The sequence below is a fragment of the Ruditapes philippinarum genome, unplaced genomic scaffold (assembly GCF_026571515.1).
Source record: "Ruditapes philippinarum isolate M1 unplaced genomic scaffold, ASM2657151v2 ctg3046_1_1_1_1, whole genome shotgun sequence".
NCBI classification, from domain to species: Eukaryota; Metazoa; Mollusca; class Bivalvia; order Venerida; family Veneridae; genus Ruditapes; species Ruditapes philippinarum.
In genome coordinates, this window is record NW_026864003.1 from 1 (window position 1) to 16,833 (window position 16,833).

Genomic DNA, 16,833 nt, shown 5'->3' on the forward strand with positions numbered 1-16,833 from the left:
TGAACTGAAATTAATTCCAAAACTTCTAAGTTAATCAAGAAATTTTGTAAATCAATGTGACCTTGTCCTTTGACCCCTTGACCCCAAAATCAATAGGGGTCATCTACTGATCATGACTAATCACCATACCAAGTTTAAAGTTCCTAGGCCTTAAGGTTCTTTAGTTATTGATCGGAAAACGTTTTTGCTTACAAGGTCAATGTGACCTTGACCTTTGACCCCTTGACCCCAAAATCAATAGGTCATCTGCTGGTCATGACCAATCACCATACCAAGTTTGAAGTTCCTAGGCCTAAGGGTTCTTAAGTTATTGATTGGAAAGCATTTTTACCTACAAGGTCAATGTGACCTTGCCCTTTGACCCCTTAACCCCAATATCAATTGGGGTCATCTGCTGGTCATGACCAATCACCATACCAAGTTTGAAGTTCCTAGGCCTTAGGGTTCTTTTGTTATTGATCAGAAACCATTTTTACCAAAGAGGTCAATGTAACCTTGACCTTTGACCCCTTGATCCCAAAATCAATAGGGGTCATCTACCGATCATGACCAATCACCATATCAAGTTTGAAGTTCCTAGGCCTAAGGGTTCTTTAGTTATTGATCGGAAACCGTTTTTACCTACAAGGTCAATGTGACCTTGACCTTTGACCCCTTAACCCCAAAATCAATAGGGGTCATCTGCTGGGCATAACCAATCACCATACCAAGTTTGAAGTTCCTAGGCCTAAGGGTTCTTTTGTTATTGATCAGAAACCGTTTTTACCCAAGAGGTCAATATGACCTTGACCTTTGACCCCTTGACCCCAAAATCAATAGGGGTCATCTACTGATCATGACCAATCACCATACCAAGTTTGAAGTTCCTAGGCCTTAAAGTTCTTTAGTTATTGATCGGACACCGTTTTTGCTTACAAGGTCAATGTGACCTTGACCTTTGACCCCTTGACCCCAAAATCAATAGGGGTCATCTACTGATCATGACCAATCACCATACCAAGTTTGAAGTTCCTAGGCCTTAAAGTTCTTTAGTTATTGATTGGACACCGTTTTTGCTTACAAGGTCAATGTGACCTTGACCTTTGACCCCTTGACCCCAAAATCAATAGGGGTCATCTACTGGTCATGACCAATCACCATACCAAGTTTGAAGTTCCTAGGCCTAAGGGTTCTTTAGTTATTGATCGGAAACCGTTTTTGCTTACAAGGTCAATGTGACCATGACCTTTGACCCCAAAATCAATAGGGGTCATCTACTGATCATGACCAATCACCATACCAAGTTTGTAGTTCCTAGGCCTTAAGGTTCTTTAGTTATTGATCGGAAACCGTTTTTGCTTACAAGGTCAATGTGACCTTGACCTTTGACCCCTTGACCCCAAAATCAATAGGGGTCATCTACTGGTCATGACCAATCACCATACCAAGTTTGAAGTTCCTAGGCCTAAGGGTTCTTTAGTTATCAATCGGAAACCATTTGGTCTACGGACCGACGGACCGACAAGTGCAAAGCAATATACCCCCTTTTCTTCGAAATGGGGGCATAATTACTATGTTTCTGATACTGAAATTATTCAAAACTGTCAAATAAATTTAATAAGTTTTTTCCATTAATTTAGTTTGAGATTAATTAAAACTTCATTTTCCTTAATATTTTTATGCTTATCTATAGTATAGCACATTATTATTTCTTATCTGTAGAAGATTTGTAGACCTAGAATATGATTGACATAACTTGAACACAATTTGATATTTATTACCAAATTCCTGTAAGACAGGACTCCCTACTCAGAAAAAGTATGCATCCAAAAGATGCACATTATTTGAAACTAAATTGTATCCACAGCAAATTCAATGAGTTCTGGACAGGTAAAAAAATCACAGCCCTTAAGGTAACAGGGAGAAAAAGTGCAACCTGACTGGAGCTCAAACCTGTCATGCATTGAATACCATTCCACAGCTCTACCAACTGAGATATAAGGTTTCTTAATTACATTTCTTCTCCCCTTATTATTGAACAGCTTAATATACTGTGACATCTCTACCATATTAATTATAATATGCCAAATCAAAGTCATGATGCTGCCCATGGCTAAATGATTCAAAAATATAAACTGAATTAACCATTCGTGGGACTTTAAATCAGAAAAAACTCAAAGATGAATGAGAAAATATATTTATTTAAATTTATTATTTTAAATTTTAACATAACTTGGTAAATTTCAAAACATCAACAAAAAATATGTTAAGAGAGAACTGTTTAAAAAGATATTTTAATTCCAGTGTAATTATTAATTTTAATGACTTTGATTTGTTAAAAAATCTGAGTTTTGTTAGTTAAATATATTTCATAACAGTCACAACTTTCTGGAAACATATTTTGGTGTATGATAATAGAGTAAAACACATTATTTGGCACTTTTATCATTATTCTAAGAGAAAATATATAGATAAAGATTGTAAGAGTGAGATATAGCATGAATCCAGGGATCTTTGATATACAGTAGTTGCCAGTAGTAGTTTGCCTCAGTTTCAGATGCAACCCTGGTCCTAGCAAGTTGGTCCCATCTGTAAGTTTGTTGACAAATTTTATCAAGGTGGAGATGCTATCTCATGATCCTTGGATCACAATTATCAAGATGTTACAACTCAACAACAGATCACCTCCCTATTTGATAAGATTTCCATTTACTTAATTTGCATTTATTCATAATGATAACAAAACTTTTCTTGAAGGTTTTAAATACATAGTATTTGTATTTAATTGGTAGGATTATGTCATGGTTCATAACAGTTTACTGTTAAGGGAAGAAAATGTGTAAGTGGCCATATAGCTCAGTCAGTCAAGTTATGGTATGGTACTTTGAGGGTCCCGGGTTCAAATCCCGGTCAGGCTGCAAATTTTTTCTCAACCGGTTACAATTGGCGCCCAACTTGTGGCCTTGACTGCATATAGCTAAGAGTTAATTCACATAGCTCTGTATTACCGACAAACTTCAATATAGCGGAGAAGTAATTATAATGGTTCAGAACTGTATACTATTTAGAGGAGTGATGTGTAAGCAGCTTAATAGCTCAGACAGTAGAGCTGTAGTAAGGTATTCTGAGTGTCCCGGGTTTGTCAGGATCCATGCTGTTCGCTTACAAACCCTATGTCAAGTAAAGAAACTGATAGCGAACAGCATGGATCCTGATCAGACTGCGCAGATGCGCAGGCTGGTCTGGATCCATGCTGGTCGCAAACCCATTATGTTGGTTTTGTCGTGACACGGCTCATATGTTCATGTATATATAGAAAACAACTGTTGAATTATAGAAATTAAAAGGTAAATTTATTTACAGAATGATGTGGTTCCTGCAGGATTTTCACCAGATGTCTGGTTTGTAAAATTTCAACAAAGGGTAAAATACATATTTCAGGGGGCGTCCCTGGCCGAGTGGTTAAGGTTGTTGACTTCAAATCACTTGCCCCTCACCGCTGCGGGTTCGAATCCCGACAGGGACTTTGGACTTTTTCATGTGAGGAAGCTATCCAGCTAGCTTACGGAATGTCGGTGGTTCTACTCTGGTGCCCATTCGTGCTTGAATTATGCATGGAAGAGCACCTGAGGTCTTCGTCCACCAGTAAAGCTGGAATGTCGCGATATGACCTATACTGTGTCAATGTGACATAAAACCCAAAACAAACAAGCAAACATATTTCAGTGTGTACATGTATTCGGTATCATTGGCCTAGTGGTTAAGGTGTCTGCCTTCAATTTGTGAGGTTGAAGGTTCAAGCCCCCACAGGGAAGGTAAATGAAGTATGAATGTTTATCTCGGGACTCGTTCCTAAAAAGCCGCTTCTTGAGCTGCTAGGTAGTTAAAATGAATGGTTACCAATTTCTATCCGCCTTGCGCCTGGCATACTAATAAGTGGTAGGAGTTGGGAGGTACAATTGGTATGCAAGCAATTTATAGGTGTCTCATAAGTCAGAAATGGCAGGCCCTTACAGTAATGGTGACACTATAATAAACAAGACATATCCTCAATACCTTTTATTTGGTATTTAACTTGTTTACAAAAAAAGGCAAGTCCTTGATGACATACTATATTTATTGTGTCACGGTTCAGGGAAGAAAATGTGTAAGCCCCTGGATAGCTCAGTTGGTAAGAGCTGTGGTATGGTATTCCAAGGGTCCTAGGTACGAGCCAGGTCAGGCTGCACATTCTTCTCACCCTGTGACATATGGTACCCAATTTGAAGCTGTGACTGAATATAGCCCAGAGTTAAATTCACATTGCTTTATAACCTGAGAAATTTGAGGGGGAATTTAAATATAGCAGGAAAGTATGTCAATAGCTTTTAGGGGAGAAAATGTTTATGAGGCCGGAAAGCTCATTCGGTAGAGCCGTGGTATATGTTCGAGGGTTTTAGGTTCGAGTCCCGATCAGGCTGCACAATATTTTTTTTGTTTTGTTGCTTTCTTCACTTCACTTTCTTCGCCCCCTTGACTGCAACAGAACAAAATAATGAAAAAGATAGAGAGTCATCGATTGGCCACGCACAGGTGACAGTATGATTAAATGCTAAATTTAAGGCGATTCTACGCTAAATATGGGGCAACAAAATGATTTTTTATAGTCACGGTTCAGAACTGTTCACTATTTAGGGGAGATGATGTGTAAGTGGCTTGATAACTCAGGTGGTAGAGATGCTGTACACTATTCCGTGGGTCCTAGGTTTGAGTTCCGGTCAGGCTGCACATTTTTCTCACCCTGTGACACTTGGCGCCAAACGGGGGACCGTGACTGAATATAGCTCAGAGTTTAATTAACATTTCTCTGTAACTCAGTAAATTTGAGGATGAACTTAAATTTAGCAGGGGAGTATGTCACGGTTCAGAACTGTTCACTATTTAGGAGAGATGATTTGAAAGCAGCCGGATAGCTAATATGACTAAGAGCCGCAGTACAGTATTCCGAGGGTCCCGGGTTCAAGTTCCGGTCAGACTGCACATTTTTCTCACCCTGTGACACTTTGCACCCAACAGGGAACCATGACTGAATATTGCTCAGAGTTTAATTTACACTTGAGCCACGTCACGACAAAACCAACATAATGGGTTTGCGACTAGCATGAATCCAGACCAGCCTGCGCATCCGTGCAGTCTTTTCAGGATCCATGCTGTTCGCTGTCAGTTTCTGTACTTGTTATAGGGTTTGCAAGCGAACAGCATGGATCCTGATCAGACTGCACGGATGCGCAGGCTGGTCTTGATCCTTGCTGGTCACAAAGCCATTATGTTGGTTTTGTCGTGACATGGCTCAATCATCTGTAACTCTGTGAGATTAGAGGATGAATTTCAATATAGCAGGGGAGTATGTCATGGTTCAGAACTGTTCACTATTTAACAGAGATGATGTGTAAGCGGCCGGATAGCTAAGTCGATAGAGCCATGGTACCGTATTCTGAGGGTCCCGGGTTTGAGTTCCATTCAGGCTGCAGTTTTTTCTCAGTGACCCTGTGACACTTGGCACCAAACGGGGGACCGTGACTGAATATAGCTCAGAGTTAATATTTATTTTTCTGTAACTCTGTGAAATTCAAGGATGAATTTAAATATATCAGGGGTCAGAATTATTCACTATTTTGGGGAGATGATGTGTAAGCGGCCAGATAGCTAAGTCGGTAGGGCAGCGAAAGTCGGTAGGGCAGCGATATGGTATTCTGAGGGTCCCAGGTTCGATTTCTGCTCGGGCTGCACATTTTTCTCACCCATTTACACTTTGCGCCCAATGGGGGACAGTGACTGAATAATAATTAGCTCAGAATTTAATTTACATTTCTCTGTTACAAAACTCTGTGAAACTCGAGGAAGAATTTCAATGTAGCAGGGGAGTATGTCACAGTTCAGAAGTGTTCACTATTTAGGGTCCCTGGTTCGAGTTCCAGTCAGGCTGCACATTTCTCTCACCCTATGACACATGGAAAAAATGTGTCCCCTCTCATCATTTTATCTTTTTTGTGTTGTTGCGGTTGAAGGGCCTAATAGTATTCACAAAATACTGAAAAATGTGTGTGACAAAATAGATTGTTTTATATGTTTCTCAATCTATCTCTCTTCAAGGTTTTGCTACTTGTAACAATCACAACCAAACAAAATAACGAAATAGCACAAATCAGACACCATAGTTAAGTGATCCTCAATTGGCAAAATGGCAGATGACTTAAATGCAGTAAAGCTGTGGAGTTCCATTGTTAATTTGAATTGTCATATTTGTCTAAATGATTTGTTGAGTTGGGAAAAAGTTTTTGCTTTCCGGTATTTCGGTGCTATCCGGTGCTTTCCGGTTTTTCTATGCACCGGAAAGTATTTAGATCACATTTTAACAGAATTTGTCCGCCATTTTGAAAAACGGGCGAAGGATACAAGCCGCTTTAAATCGTGTTATTTATATTTATGGCCTTTGTTGATTAAAAACAATCATTGAATTGTGAATATTAAAATATCTGGCAAGTTATTAGACCTTTATTCTTAAGAATAAATGTGTATGGTTATGAATGACAAGTTTTAAATTTTAGGTACCCTTTCGGGCAAAATTTTCGGGTAATTTGACCTAGTTTTCGGAGAAATTGGCCATTTTCAGCTACAGCTTAAGATTAGTTGTAGCTAATTTAGAAATAAAACAATGGACAAGAAACAAAGTTTAACACCCCTGACAAGTTTTAAAAGCATTTATTTTCATGAATTGAATACTTTTAGAACCTTGCAGGTTTTTTAAAAATGCCCTACGAAAGATGGAAAATTTGGCGATTTAGCTCAATTTCACGCATATATTCTGGAGAAAATAAATACTGTCAGAATATTCAAATACATGCACCGAAATAATTGTTCTATGCTGAAGATTTATACCAATTTTCACAGCGCTTTGTTTGTAAATAAAGTTACAGGCAAGTTTTAAAAAACATGAGTAAACCGTGGTAAAATTACGCCCGTGTGATTATTACGCGACACCGGTCTAAAATCAGTTTTACTTCCTGTAAACTTTACATGGAAGAGCTGAATAAAGGAAGAGTTTTCACTGTTTATTTTAAAATTACAAGCTGAAATCTTTGAATCTCATTGACCATTCTAAAATAAAATGTAAAGAATGGTTCTTGTCATTCTAAGACAGTTCTAAACTAAAATGTAAAGGATATATCTTGCCATTATAAAGTAAAATGTAATGGATAGTTCTAAAATAAAATGTACAGGATAGTTCTTTAAGTTTCTAGTTAAAGTGCTAAGTTATTTAAGTTCAGTTTATACTTCCTCCCACAAAACATTTTACACTGCATTAACAGTTTATTTTACATAAGAGCTTACTGAGTTTATTTTACAAAAGACCTGAGTTTGAAATATATTGTCAAAAACAACGAGAATAATATCAGAACCTATCTAGTACCCTAAGTGTATGATGTTCGCTTAGTGTCTATGATTATAGATGTGCAAAATTGATATAATGTTTATATTTTTCATATATTTTTGCATATTAATCAAGTATTTTGTAAAAATAATTGCGTAATGACGGCGTAGATGTTTGTTTTAAAAGATGAGTGAAACCTGACCGACAGGTTCGTTTAAAAATCATACATCTTAGAGTATTCCCTTTTTCAAGATTAATGGCCCTACAAGAAAGTATTATGTCATTGTTATGCATGCATAACATTTCTTTAAAATTTTACTATTTCATGTTAAAATGTTAAATTCTTCTTAAGCCGGTGCTAGGGGCCGTGAGCAGTGACTTTCACTGTCCATGAACAGGCTCAATAAAACCGAGCCTGCAACATTTTCAATTTTGCCGTGTTGGGCTTTCTTTAGGGATTCTGTATTTATCTATTTGATGATCACATCCGTGTTATTTGTGCCGTGTGGCGGGTGTAAAAAGTCTCCCGGTACATTTAATCAATGATGTTATATTTTCGATCCTTGATGATCGTATAGCACGACATTATTGTTGTGCTTGTGGAATTTTTAGTTTCAACTTTTCGGCATTTTCTAGTTGGGTGGTTCCAATATTCCTACTTGAATAATGTTGAATCACACTTAGGATATGTTGTCTGCTTTTTAAATTTGTCTTTTGACGTCTTATCTGTGATACGCAGGCTTCATAACCTCTGATCCCCTTTCAAAATTCCATTTTATTTAGTTCCGCCCATTGTTTTCTCACTTAGGGCACACGCTTTTTATTACTTGGGGACCATACGCCGCTTTTCATGGAATGGCACGGAAGTGTCACATTGAAGGTTCCATGATAACCGCCGTATGAACACATCTGCGGATGTTTCTAAATTCAAAATTTTACTATTTCATGTTTAAATGTTGAATTCTGCTTAAGCCGGTGCTAGGGGGCGTGGACGGTAACTTGCACTTTCCAGTACCGTCCATGAACAGGCTCAATCAAACCGAGCCTGCAACATTTTCAATTTTGCCGTGTTGGGCTTTCTTTAGGGATTCTGTATTTATCTATTTTATTTTATGACTTTGCATGGCAAACTAAGAACTAACATATGCAAGTTAACCAGTTTTACTTCGGTCGAGTATCTTTTTTTAAAAGATACTTCTCGCTTATATAAGGTAACACCTTGTTTTAAGTAAACAGAAATAGAAGAAATAACAAAGATGCAAAGATTGATTAACAACGCAAATGTCTGTGGAAAACTGAAAATACATTAAAAAGTTATAAACACATATGTTACAATGATTGTAACGATATTTTAACCATAAACTAATCTGTTACAGTAGTGAAATGCATATCTACACATTGCATGCATTATCATTTTTTCAGACATGTTTGTAACATGTAAAATGTAAAATAAATAATGAACAATAGAAACTTGTTAATCCTTCGAATTTAATGAAATGGTAATGATGTAAATATAGCTGCACAGCAAGGTTGTCAAAACTTATAAGATTTCGAACAATTAACGTATTTTATATACACACGTTTCAATTCTAAAATACCAAACAAAAGAGCATATGGAGATTTAGAATAACTAAATACTTCTGTTTCGAGTGGTACAGTCCTCGAGAAAAATATTGTTTAAAAATAAGCATATAAGAACACCGACATGCAGGAAAACATGACTGTCATGTTGCTAATGATCTGCTTATATAATTACTGAAATATTATAAAAATATGTTAACTTATATTAAAGTACATCAACATTAAATAATATAAGCTTCAAACATAAATAACAAATGTAAGTTAATCAGTTTAAAAAAAAAAAAAAAAAAACTTCTTGTTTGTAGTTTAAAAGATGAATAGAAGATACCATTCTGCCTAAACCTGAGTCAGTCATGTTGCAGAAAACAAATTATCATACATTTATTAAATAACAGTTGTGTTTTATCTTTAATATGATGAACAGCCATGTCTTTCTTCGGTATCACTAATTATCACTTTTCAACGATGTTTACCAGACAGTATAATGACATTTACTGTTATGCAACTGTTATCACAAAAAACAAAAAGTATTACTACCTGATAAAAGAGTTTTTCAACACTTAATATAATATAAAAGAAGGCAAAGAATGCATCTATCATTGCCACTCAATTATGTTATTTTGATAATAGTTCTGGAAGCTAATTAATGCCAATCACTCGAATAATTTCATAAAGTAAACAAATCATTATACAATATGTACACAATTAAGTTTGAGAAGCTTACATCAATTAAACGTTTGCAGGAAGCACATAAACAAATACCCAGGTGGATTTTTAGTTATATCGTATGAGTGACTTTCGAAATCATACATGTAACCATTTGATACTTGAAATTATTTTTTTTTAAATTTCGTATTGCTATGATACCTCTATCGGTGCAACACGAACACTTTACTATGACAAATAATCGAAATGAGATATTATGAAATAATGAACTATTGAATATTCGAACTAATCGCAAGAAATTCAACATGAAGTTTCATTTTCATAATGTTTTGATATCAAACTGAATTTGTGTTCTTTATTTTAACACACTATCCGACTTTGTAAGTATTTATCTCCTTAACTGAAGCTATTTCGTATAAAGAATTAGATCATCACTGTATTTTTAAGTTTAAACATTCAAATTAACGTTCTTTTTAAGCTACAGAAGTTTAATTATGATCGACAAAACAAAGTCAGTAGCGAACTCACTCTCGATTGGAAAATCATCTGATTGGTATGGATATTTGATAGCTAAGATTTCTTGTGAAATTAACTGTTTAAGTTATCCATGGCTTCCTTAACCAATCTAGTCCATAAGGTTATAATCAACATTCATGTCATGTTTAGGTGATTGTTTCTAATAACGTCTGGATGTTTTATATTCTTCTGGCTTTACACACTTGCAATGTGTTGCTACAATTCAGAAATAATTCATAAGCTATAAAGCAAATGTTACTCTAAGATAAGCCATTGTGTCAATATTTTATCTATCACGAATAGAATAACTATACATGTATTTGATAAACAAAAGATGACCAGAACAACATTAGATGTCGAAGAAAATTTATTATACTTGTAATTATAATAGAAATAATCAATGGTTAGTTACGGATAAATTTTTAAGAAGAACGTGTTATACTAGTATTTGAAAATTATTTCATTTTGAAACACTTACACAGCCAAAATCTAATTTGATTTTAAGCAACTAAATAAATGGTGTTTAACGTTTCAACTGATGAAACTTCTAGCTAAATGTATTGTTTTAATTTCAGGTAACGCTTACTTGTACTTATTTATAGTGCTGTCTGTATTTCTGATTCTTCAGTGTCGCTGATTTACCACTGTAGTGTTAACGATCAACCACAAAATTAGCTAGTGCTAGAGGGCACATTACTATACCTGTCATACACAGTCTCAGGTACCATTAAATGGTTTGCATTCTGTGCCAGGTACCCCCCCCCCCAACCCCATTTTAAATGTAATGTAGCTTTCACGTGAAAATCTGGAAATACTCCTTATGATTGATTACAGCTTATAGACGACCAATTTTACTCAAATGAAGGAGGCAAAAAGCTGTTGCTATGACAGAGGTATAATTTAGCCGCGTCATGACAAAACCAACATAATGGGTTTGCGACAAGCATGGATCCAGACCAGCCTGCGCATCCGCGCAGTCTGATCAGGATCCATGCTGTTCGCTATCAGTTTCTCTACTTGTTATAGAGTTCGTAAGCGAACAGCATGAGCCCTGATCAGACTGCGCGGATGCGCATGCTGGTCTAGATCCATACTGGTCGCAAACGCACTATGTTGGTTTTGTCATGACGCGGCTCAATTATCGGGATAACTTTAAGTACCAAACGTATTTGATCTGCTGATACCGTCTCAGATGATAATATCATCAATTGTTATAAATAATTTATCATTTTCTGTTTTATTCAAATTTTGTTAGCGATATGGTATGTGTGGCAAGAAATTTAGGATGCGTTTCGTGAACATCGCCATGCATTTATGATAATTACTGTGACATGTTTGCATTTGTTTCTTCTTTTGGTTAGTTTATACGTCTCCTTAAATCATGTCAACCTGAAAACATAATATAGGGTTATAAAAGATCATATGACTGCAGCAAGACTAAAACTATAAACTCAATTTGACTTCTGGTCAAGATGGGGTTTTATACGATACACTTGCAATTCTTACAATTGCAGGAAAAAGAAATAACTCATACCAAAACAATAATAAAAATACAATATTTTGGTTAGATTACATAGGCTGCATACACCTACAAAACATCAATCAAGTCTTAGATCCATGAATTATAACTATTTTAACATTTAAGAAATTAAGAACAACAACAACATCATGTTTTATATAATAGAATGGAAAGATCGTGTAAGCCTCTTGAATATTTTTAATAAAACTCTCATGTTGTTAATTATTGTCGATATTTATTGTGAACTGATTTGTAAGTTACACGGGTTACTCTCCTCGTGTACACTTAGTATATGCATGATATGTTAAAAACGTAAATATTAGATCCCTTCTTTGTATCTTATCATTTTCCTTTGCTGCGTTATAATTTAAAAAATATATATAACATATCACAAAACGTACAGAGATATTCTTCTGGCTATCGATTCATGCGTCCGTTCAAGACTTACAGGTGTTCTGTGTATGATTGCATGATGCTTATTTTAGACGTTCTACAGACAATAGTCTTTATTGGTAACGACGTATAACTGATTAATTTACTTCTGCTATACCAATTTCAACTCTTTACAGGAGTGCTGCAACAATAAAAAAAACAACAGTTTAAAGATTCTTCAAATCATTTTAATTGTTAACCTGATCAGTTTACATATTTGTTAGTGGGATTTCACGGTTTTTCAAGTTTTTAAATCCTAGAATACTGTGCCGATTTGTTTGAATTGAACTATAGATCATCAGCTAGCATCAACTAGAATCATAGAGACCTCATTATATAATGATAAATATATGAGATATTCTTGATATAACGATTCAAATATCAAGAGAATGTAAGCATGTAAATCTTAGAATAAACTGAATAAAACGATCGGCAGAGTTTACTCTATTGTAAAATATACTTGTACATGATTTCAAGATGCACATAAATATTTGCGCATATCGTTTTATTAATTGTTCAAGATCTTTATCTCCTCTTCGCATTTTCCCCTTTTCGCATTGTTACATTTTCGCATTGATTGTATTTTCCCTTTTTCGCATTGTTACATTTTCGCATTGATTGTATTTTCCCTTTTTCGCATTGTTACATTTTTGCATTGTTAAAATGAATTTTGTAGATAATATGTTAATCATATATGAAGCATGGTTGCTACGGCTGATTTTAAGAAATTTACCCGTTGAATTTGAGTTCGACTCCATAACTCGTCAGCATATGTGTTATCAATCTGCGCATGCTTGACCGGAACGCAAATATGTGAAAAAGCAAAAATGCGAAAAAATGGCAATGTAAAAATACAAAAATGCGAAAAAATGAAAACACAACATTGCGAAAAAAAGTCAAAATGAAACAATGCGAAAAAGCGGAAATATGACAGATGAAATGCGAACAGACGACAGATTTTACGTGGCGTGTTGTTGTCATTCTTCTGTCGTATTTTCGCTTTTTCGCCTCCAAAATCCGAAAAGGCGAAAACTCGAAGATTGTCGTCCATTTGTGATTTTTGCATTTACGCATTTTGGAGGTAAGGAAGGGAAAACACGATATGGCGTCAATCAGCCACCATAAGGAAGTGACAACTGACGGTTTTCAAATAGGTGCAGCGTTTTTTTTGTAGTATGGCTTGTGACAGTAAACAGCTTTTAATTTCCTTGATAGAGAAGGAAGAAAAATATTTATCATTCTAGTCAGCGAATAAAAATTAAGATCCACTGAATCACACGACATTTCATAATTCGAATGACCTTCCTTGTACATTTGTATAATTGTATAAATCCGCCGTAAAGCGTTGTATTTTGTAATCTTTCTATATTTGTATCATGGTCTAACAACCCTTTCATACTGAAAAGGCTATTTATAGTATATCATGACTGTTTTGACATTGCAAACTAAAAGCGATAACTTTTATTATTTTGCAAACCGATCAGCTAAAAGATTCTAGATTTGTGGCAGATACTCACGATACTGTAACTTTATCTTAACACAACATTTGTATTTGATTAAATAAACGTTAGCATGACATGTTTAATCAATTGACATATTCGGTGTCCTGGAGATGAACCTTCTACGTGATATTTCTAGACACAGTTAACACTTAAAATACCAACATCTAAAGTACTTAAGACGCTCTGTTCCTACAACGACCATAAAATATGTTTTATACGTCTTTACTAGTGTTATAGTGTAAGAATATTTGCAGACATATATTGAAAATACTGGTTTGCAAGGTCATGTAAAAGTCATGATATTTTCCGCATACACATAGGATGTCACTTTAGCATAATTCATATCTCAGTTTTTATGAAGTCATGGCAACAATTGAATGTCTCAACTTTGAAATATATAAACAAATGTAATTAAAGAAATTTAACATTCAAGGTTTACAACAATTATTGTCGTATGAAAAACAGGAAACAAGATCCAGGTCCTGGGCTCCTTGCTGCTAGTTCTTGTTGCTGAGTCGTGTGGGGGTTGCGTTTATTGAACGCCACATTTCCTTGTTTATCTTGTTTATCATATTTCATGTATGGGAAGGACAAGATAAAAATGCTCTGCTTAAACTTCAAAAGGATTTTTGTAATACAATATATATATGCTATAATAATTATATAAGTTAATAAGGTTTTGTCAAATTTACATCACTTAATTTTTAAACTATCACACCTAATTTCTACACTCAAAACACAACTCTGAACCAAGATTCTGACCAAGACTATTTATGTGATAAGTATTCAATGTTTGTCTAATAATTGTGAAGTTCCCCTCGACAGACGTCTTAAGGTATTCAAAAATAAAAAAAAATTAAAAAAAAACAAAACAGTTTCTTTATATATCTGAAAGAAGAATACATTTGATTCGCGCGAGATTTGTTCGTAATAAAAAAGGACAGTATCTTGAATAACCACTATGAGACAATATCCATGCGAATTCTTGTTAACATCTATTCTATATTCATTAATTTCATAGCACACTATGTATAAAACTGATGTTTTCCTGCAAACGATATCTCCATAGAGCCTTTATAATCCCATGAATATAAATCACTAGATCTAATCTAACTAGGCAGCAGTCCATATTCTAGTTCTCGAGAGACTTCTACAAGTATCATGAAAGAAATATTCCGTTTTCTTAACAAATCATTCAATTCGACAACCAAGGTCAGTCAATATAAATATTATCTCTCATAAAATAAAACATAAATATTATCTCTCATAAAATAAAACTTACATGAAATTATTTTGCAAAAAAAACCAACATATTTTATTGTTGGAGTTTAATGACATATCAAACATTATTGATCATATCTTGATTAAGCAATATTTAGTTTGGAATACTGAAAACATCCAAGAACTAAAAAAAATCTAAACATGCAGTAAGTAATAAGTTTGTGGTAAGGTTAGAGCACTGACAGATGAAGCTTGATAAATGTATCAAAATTTGTCCCTACAATTTTTAAACAGCGGTGGAGATGTTATACGGAAATGGCCGAGAATATGCGAAGATTGCCTCTCTTGTTTAAGTGTCCATACTTTCTTTATTTTGATTCTATTATATTGCAATGAAAACGCAAAAAATAATGATTAAGTAACTTACACAACCCATTATATTATAATGGAGCAACCGAACAATTTAAACTATAACGTGTGCGATTATTACAAGATAAGGCAACTATTGCATTTATACGGTGTTCCGCTAGGGCAAGTGAACCGAAAGCACGAAACATGACAGTAAGATGGTGACAGAACGACAGTTCGATGGTGATAGTACGATGGTGACAGTACGACAATACGATGATGACAGTACGATGGTGACAATACGACAGTACGATGGACTGTCACCATCGTTCTGTCGTGTTTCTCCAACGTACTGTCGTATTGTCACCATCGTACTTTCGTATTGTCACCATCGTACTGTCGTCTTTTCACCATCGTACTGTCACCACCGTACTATCACCATCGCACTGTCATACTGTCACCATCGTACTGTCGTATGTTTAAAATCATACTGCCGCATTCCTGTCGAGCATTCTTAAACATTTCACTTAACATGGCTTGCGAAACTTAGAACTTATACCGGCGTTTTATTAAAAAAAGCTTTACTCTATCAACGATCAACTTTCGAGGAAATCGAAAGTTAACAAAATTAAAATCCATCTACATACACAAAGAGTTGTATGATAAAATGTACACCTGTGTCTTCATAATTTGTAGTTCAACAGATAGGCTAATTATAGATTTTGAATTGTAAGATATAGCATTATAATTATATAAGATATCAACTTCAATTTCAAACTACTTTCATCAATTCAAGAATTAACGTCTATGTGATGCCATTTTTAAAATTAAACTTTATGACACGGTCAATGTTTACTTCAATGTTTTTTTATAAATTACGTACAACAGTACGAAGTACGATGGTGGCATTACGACAGTACGATGGTGACAGTACGATTGTGAAAGTACGACAGTACGATTGTGACAGTACGATTGTGACAGTACGACAGTATGATGGTGACAATACGACAGTACGACGGACTGTCACCATCGTGCTGTCGTGCTTCGCCATCGTATTGTCGAATTGTCACCATCGTACTGTCATATTGTCATCATCGTCCTGTCATGTTTCGTGCTTTTCGTTCTCAGAGAAAACACGCTGGCCCTAACGGAACACCGTACATTGATAGGTATACATGTTACGCTCGCTCCATAGTCCGAGCACGATAAACAACTTTCGTCAGTTTAAAAATACAAGCACAGACCATAGGTAAACATAGATAAACTCAAGTCATTAACCAAATAATTACAATAAAAATGATACAAATTATATTTTATGAGATATTATCTTCGTTTGACACTATAGCACAGTCGGTAAGACCGCCTATTACGATGACAGTGAATTCAGCAAGTGGGTTTGAAACCTAGTGGAAACTGTTTAAATTTTTTTATTTAAGTTCTAGTTTTTTTTCTGTCTGACAAGATTAATATACGCATATGATTATGATTACGCATATGTACTTAACGATATTGTATTTTTGTCACTTTTAAAAGTTGTTAAAATATTCATACATTTATAATAAGAAATGAAAAATAAAAAAAAATAAAAAATGAGATAGAGAAATAAATGTATTGAGATCAAGATACTTCGATGAAAAAGTAACATAAATAAATCAGTC